The following is a 6,739-nucleotide window of genomic DNA, read 5'->3' as shown; positions in this document are numbered from 1 at the left end:
GGAAGTTCAGGGGCTCCAGGCTGCTGGCCCCATGCTGCTCAGGGTCCCTAGGGACAGCTCTGTCCGCCATTAGGGAATTTTTCCCCAAGAACCCCCTGTAACATTTCGCGAACCCCCAGGGGTTCACAAACCCCAGTTTGGGAACCACTGCTCTAAAGCGAGGCTCAGTGAATGTGCATTATGTTTTAAATTAATTGCATTTACTGAATTTTATCATTATTATTAACATATTGTACTTTGATATCATCTTTTATCCAAAGATCTGAAATTGCATTATAAATAATTAATTGTGCTTCACAATTCTCCTGTTTATTATACTCATTTTTCAAATGAGGAAACAGGCACAGGGCATTAAATAGCTTTCCCAAAGTCACGTAGTGAGTTAGTGACAGCGCTAGGATCAGAACCCAGGAGTCCTGGCTTTCCTTCTACTGAAGAAAACACCAGACCAAGTAGCATAAGAAATATAAGTGACAGGGTTCAACAAAACATATAGTATATTTGCAAATGTAGGGTCAAAATGACAACACAAGCTATTGATAATATTTCAACAGAGAAATGAAAAAAGATGTCAGAGTCTAAGTTAAACACTTATCAGAATATCACCACTATGAAATGTCTTAGATGTACACGTGTCTGGTTCTACAACAGTTTATGTTATGCAGTGTGACCTTTCTGTCTATGAATGACTAACAGAGTCTCTTTTTCTTAAAGTATGTCTTTGTGATCTTGAAGTACATTCGTATTATGGATAGCTAATATTTTACTGGTCAGTGTCATGACAATCAGCCTGTTGGGTCAGTCATTCATAAGCCACAAATGTAAAAGCCACTACTGTGGAACCACCTCTCACCAGTCACTGCTGCCAGAATGTTCTTCTATATGCTAATTATGTTAGTAAAGGGAATTAATTTGATTTATTTGTGAAATTCATAGAGGTGAAAAGCCACATAAAATTTTTGAATCTGACTTGCAGATGGAGCTAAATGGCACATTGTAATGCATCTAGCAAACAACATTGCAAACCACAGAAAAAGTAGTAAAAGTTAGAATAAATCCATTCCTGGGTTGGGATATTATTGTAATGTTTAGAACCAGGGAACGTGTTTAGAAGCAGGGTAGGAAATTTCCCTGGTTTTCCCACTTTAAATAAACCCCTGCCTCAGATCCCATTTAATTTGAGTGAGCTCTAGATCACCAATTTTAATCTGCTCCCAGTTGTGATTGGAAGTCCATTTTTCTTTTCTTAGGCAGTAGTCTTATCTACCTAACGTAATATCTGCTGTGTATATTAATATTACATAGGGCCCTATCCTGCTCTCATTGAAGTCAGTGTCAGGGAGCAAATTCAGACTGACTTCACTGCTACATTCATTGGTCTCAGAGAACTTTAAATGGCACGGGGTGGCTGATTGTGAACAAGTTCAGTTAATAATAATCCTACATACCAAAGTAGTACCACACCTTGGTTAAAACATTAAATCAGCATTAAACAAATCTGGTCCTTCCACCTTTCTCTTTGCAGATGATAGGGCCAAAGGAAGTGACGGTGTGTGGAAGCAATGCTGTTTTCAAAAGCTGACAAGGCCTTTAATGTTCTCCAGCTGCACTCCACGGTTACAACCAAGCAGTAGTTTGTTTACTTCTGGACACTAATAGAAATTATTTCCTTCACAAGTCATTTGGAGTTAGTCCAGAACAAAGTGTTTTTGAACCTGGTTCAAACAACATTGACGGCAGATCACTGTACATGACTCAAGGTACTTACTATATTCCTAGGATACTGCTACTTGTTTTGCCACGTTTCTATGGAGAGAAGCCAGTGTAGCTAGTGTTAGCCTACAAGAGGTAAATAACTGTTTGGCCAGTGATCAAGATGCTACAGAATGAAAGCAAATACAAACTCTAGTTGACAAGTTAATACACATAGCGTATCTTTTCTTCTGCATAACTTCTATATAATATCTTTGTGAGATATGAGGAGCAACTCTGCTCAATAAAAGGTTCAGAAGTTTGGTTTGGATGAACACCTCTGGAGTATCTGACTCTTGGGTACAAAAAATCATATTGGAAGCTCTTGAGAACAAGCTTTTGTGTGATAATTCCTGCTTCTGGTCATGTCAGAAATACCACAGAAACAACCTTTTTTCCACAGTATTCTGGTATTTCAGTGTCAGAGGACACCCACAAATGCAGTTGTACAGAAATAAAGGTGAAGGAGAAATTAGATTTTTATAATCTCAAAGTAAGGTTTGGTTTGGGTTGTAGTGGATGTTGGGGTGAAAGTTAAATGGAAGTGGGGGTTTCTCTGTGTTATTTTATCTAAATCTATGCACAAATCCTCGATCTCGTGATGACCTTGCAAAACAGATAGAATCAGCAATGGATTATTATAGCAATGTTGGCTATTTTTACATTTAAATTCAACAAAATGTTTACATCCTACTTACCAATCAGTATATCATAGTTTTTAGCATCTATGAGAAACCTCAAAGATATTATCAGGACAAAAATGGCTTTTCCCAATTTCTACAGGCTAGCTTTTCATTTAAGGCCAAATTCTGATCCTGTTTAAGTCAATGCAGAGTTCTCCGAGGAAGAAATTAGCAAATTTTGTCTTCAGGCAGCTGCTGCATTTGGACATTTCCTCTTAAACCTAAGTTTTACATTGGTGAATTTTAGCCAGCACAGCGCATACTGATTTCCCTAGGATTGTTTGATCAACAAGCATTACCTAACAGCATCACAGTGAGCCAAGTAACCTCAGACAGGACTTTAATAAAATCCTTAGGACAATAGCCAAGGCTGAATTGGGCAGTATTGTCATCTTTTTATTGCACAGTTAGAACTGAAAACAAGAAAGTAAAACATTTCTTGTCCCTGAATTTATCTATGTTGTTTTTGTTTTCCTTTACATTGAAGATGACTGATTTGGCAAGACTTTTTGCAACCTTGTCTTTAATTTGGGTAACAATGTCTTGGTTAATGAAGGCAATAAACTTTCATTTTTATAGATTCATAGATTCCAAGTCCAGAGGGGAACATTGTGATCATCTAGTCCCGAGGTTCTCAAACTGTGGTCCGTGGACCACCAGTGGTCCGCGAGCTCCATTCAGGTGGTCCGTGGACAGTTCCCTCTAAGGTGCATGCCTGGGTGGCGGACACAAGAGAATGAAGGGCCACCCACCTAATTAGTGGAGCCACGCAGGCGTGGATCAACTCATTAGGTGCCTGGACCCTGGAGAAGACGCACATGTAAGGTGAAGTGGTGGCCTTGGGGGGAATAGGGGGTAGATGGGAGGGGGCAGTGGGGTAAGAAGAGGGGGTGGGATGTGCAGGGCTGCGGCAGCCAGAAAAAGAGGTGACTTTCCCCAGCTCCAGGGCTGCAGTTGCGGGGGAGAGATGGCCCTCCTTCCCAGCCTCAGCTCTGTGGCTGCTGCGGTGGAGGAGAGAGGGCACATCCATCGCATTAGAAAGGTAAGATTACCGATATTAAAATATGAGTTGTGTGTTTTTATTTCTAGAACAAAAAAAGTTAATTATTCATAATTTTTTTTATATAGCACTTTTATCCAAAGCGCTTTACAATAATTAGCTAATGGTACAAACAACATTTGGAAAGATCATTAAGTGGTCCACCGAGACCCGCAGCAATTTTCAAGTGGTCCACACAAAAAAAAGTCTGAGAACCACTGGTCTAGTCTGACCTCCTATATAACACAGACCATAGAACAGTGGTCCCCAAACTGTAGGGTGTGCCTGGTTCGGGGTGTGTGCAGTGGGGCCCAGGCTAGCCCACACTGGGGTGCAGAGAGGGAGCGCCACCCAGCCCTACTCTGCCTCCAGCCCAGCTCTGGCCCCAGAGGCAGCTCCGCTCCACCCTCAGCCCAGCTCTGCCCTCTTTCCCTTTCTGCCCCCAGGTCAGCTCCGCCTCTAACCTCAGCTCCTCCCACATCCCCACTTCCGCCCCCAACTCTGTCTTCAGCCCAAGCTCCTCTGCTGAGCCATCTGTGCTGTAATGAAGCGGGGGAGGGAGAGATTCCATTACTGGTAAGGGGGAGCATGACAGGAAAAGTTTGGGCACCACTGCCATAGAACTTCTCCAAAATAATTCCTAGAGAAAAATATCCATTTTTGTCAGTGATGAGGAGTCCACTATGATCCTTTGTAAATTGTTCCAATTGTTAATTACCCTCACTGTCAAAAATTTACACCTTATTTCCAGTCTTTTGGATCATGTTATACCTTTCTCTGCTTGATTGAAGAGCCCATTATCAAATGTATGTTCCACATGTAGATACTTATAGACTGTAACCAAGTCACCCCTTAACCTTCTCTTTGTTAAGCTAATTAGTTTGAGGCTAGCACTATACAACATGTTTTCTTATTCTTTAATCATTCTTTGAACCCTTTCCAATTTGTCAACATCCTTTTTGAATTATGGGTCCTAGACAGGGGCGGCTCCAGGCACCAGCGCGCCAAGCGCGTGCCTGGGGCGTCAAGCTGCAGGGAGCGGCCTGCCGGTCGCCATGAGGGTCGCAGTCAGGCTGCCTTCGGCGGCATGCCTGCGGGAGGTCTGCCGGTCCCGCGGTTTTGGCGGCAATTCGGTGGTAGGTACGCCGAAGGTGCGGGACCGTGGGACCTCCCGCAGGCATGTCGCCGAATCCGCGTTACCAGCGGACCTCCCGCAGGTACGCCGTCGAAAGCCACCTGACTGCCGTGCTTGGGGCGGCAAAATACATAGAGCCGCCCCTGGTCCCAGAACTGGACACAGTATTGCAGGAGTAGTTGCACCAGTGCTAAATATAGAGGCAAAATAACCTCTCTTCTCCTACTTGAAATTCCCCTGTTTATTCATCCCAGGACTGTATTAATTCTTTTGGCTATAGTGTAATATTGGGAGCTCATGTTCAGCTGATTATCCACCGACCCCCAAGTCTTTTTCAAAGTCACTGTTTCCCAGGATAGAGCCCCCAGTCCTGTTTGCTTGCACCCAGCTTACCAAGCGATCCAGTTCACTCTGAATCAGTGACCTGTCCTCTTCATTATTTACCACGCCCCTAGTTTTTGTGTCATCTGGAAATTTTATCAGTCATTACTGGGTATGTTATATTTTCTTCCACGCCATTGATAAAAATGTTAAATAGAGTAGGGCCAAGAACTGATCCCTTCCCCACCCCACTGGAAACACATCCACTTAATGCTGAATTTACAGTTACATCTTGAGACCTATCAGTTAGCCATTTATTAATCCATTTAATGTGTCCCATGTTAATTTTGTATCATTCTAGTTTTTTTAACCAAAATGTTGTGCGATACCATGTCAAATGCCTTAGAGAAGTCTAAGTAGGTTACATCAACATTATTACCATTATCAACCAAACTTGCAATCTCATCAAAAAAAGATATCAAGTAATTACAGATCTAATTTAATTATAGTGTTCTCCTTTAATTCTTTATTAGTTCAGTCCAGTATGAGATGCTCCATTATCTTATCTGTAATCAGTGTCAGTGTAATTACGCAGGTCATCCCAATTATTTTTTAAAAATTATCACAATTTTAGCTTTCTTCCTGTCTTCTGGAACTTTCGCAATGTTTCAGGACATTGAAAATCAGCATTAATGGTACAGCAAGCTCCTCAGACAACTCTTTTAAAACTCTCGGATGCAAGTTATCTGGATCTGCTGATTTATAAAGTTTGCATGTGCATAATTAAAAATATAATTTTCTTTTGTCCTGAAGTTATTGTCAGTGTTAATCTCAGAGCAAATTTTTATCACTGAAGTTTAAATCACTGAAAATAATATTTTAGCATAGAAACACAATCTTAGCCTCTTAATGTGCACAAAGATACTCCATCTCTTGCCATCCCCTTTCTTTCATCCTCTGATAGCAAAGTACCTTAGATTTAATCATAAATGTCCACTTATACCGTTGTACAGTTTCAGGTGTATCTTACATTTGACACTAGATACTATAAATACAAAGCCCTGCTATCTTGTAATCACATTATGTTATTCAATACAGTTTGTCCAGAGCTCATTTAGCTCACTAGCAACCTATTTCTATTTTAGGTTGTAAAGTAGTATAGTAATTCCTGCTGCATGTCACCATATCTTTTTAAAGGACACCCACCCCTAAAACAAAAAAAAGCATAATCTCCCTGTCTACCATAGCCATATATATTATTGCATTTATTCTTATGCTTTTCTTAATCCTTCCTAAATCCCAATACGCAGCTGGGTGAAGAGATCATGTTTTAGTGTGAATTCAAAACACCCTTGAAGTATTTTGCAATATGGACGCCCTGCAACTATCTGTTGTGAAACAAGCTCTTGCCAAGTCATCTCACATCCAAGAGACAGTTTCACAAAAGGAACTCATTGACCTGGGTGAGGAAATGCAGTTCAGAAACTGTTTGCTACTGATCTGCTCCTGCAACTACTTAAGCATGTGATTTCAATAGGACGACATGTGTGAGTACATTTACTCAAAGTGCTTAAGTGTTTGCAAGAGTGAACTCAACTCTCAGAATGAGAAGCCCACAATCACAGTGAAATCCTCAAGAGAAATAGCCTGAAGAGAATAGCATTTAAAAATTAAAAATCGACTTCCCCCTAATTTTTTTTATAAGTGTCAATGCCTGTGACTATTCATTTTGATTAGAAAAAGGTAAGGCACATATTCAGGTCTTAGGCAGCTTTGAAGTAGCATTTTGCATACACTTCACTGAGTAAA

Source organism: Emys orbicularis, chromosome 4 (genome assembly GCF_028017835.1).
Source record: "Emys orbicularis isolate rEmyOrb1 chromosome 4, rEmyOrb1.hap1, whole genome shotgun sequence".
In the NCBI taxonomy this organism is placed as follows: Eukaryota; Metazoa; Chordata; order Testudines; family Emydidae; genus Emys; species Emys orbicularis.
The sequence above is the reverse complement of the archived record's forward strand: the minus strand, read 5'-3'. Positions refer to the sequence as shown.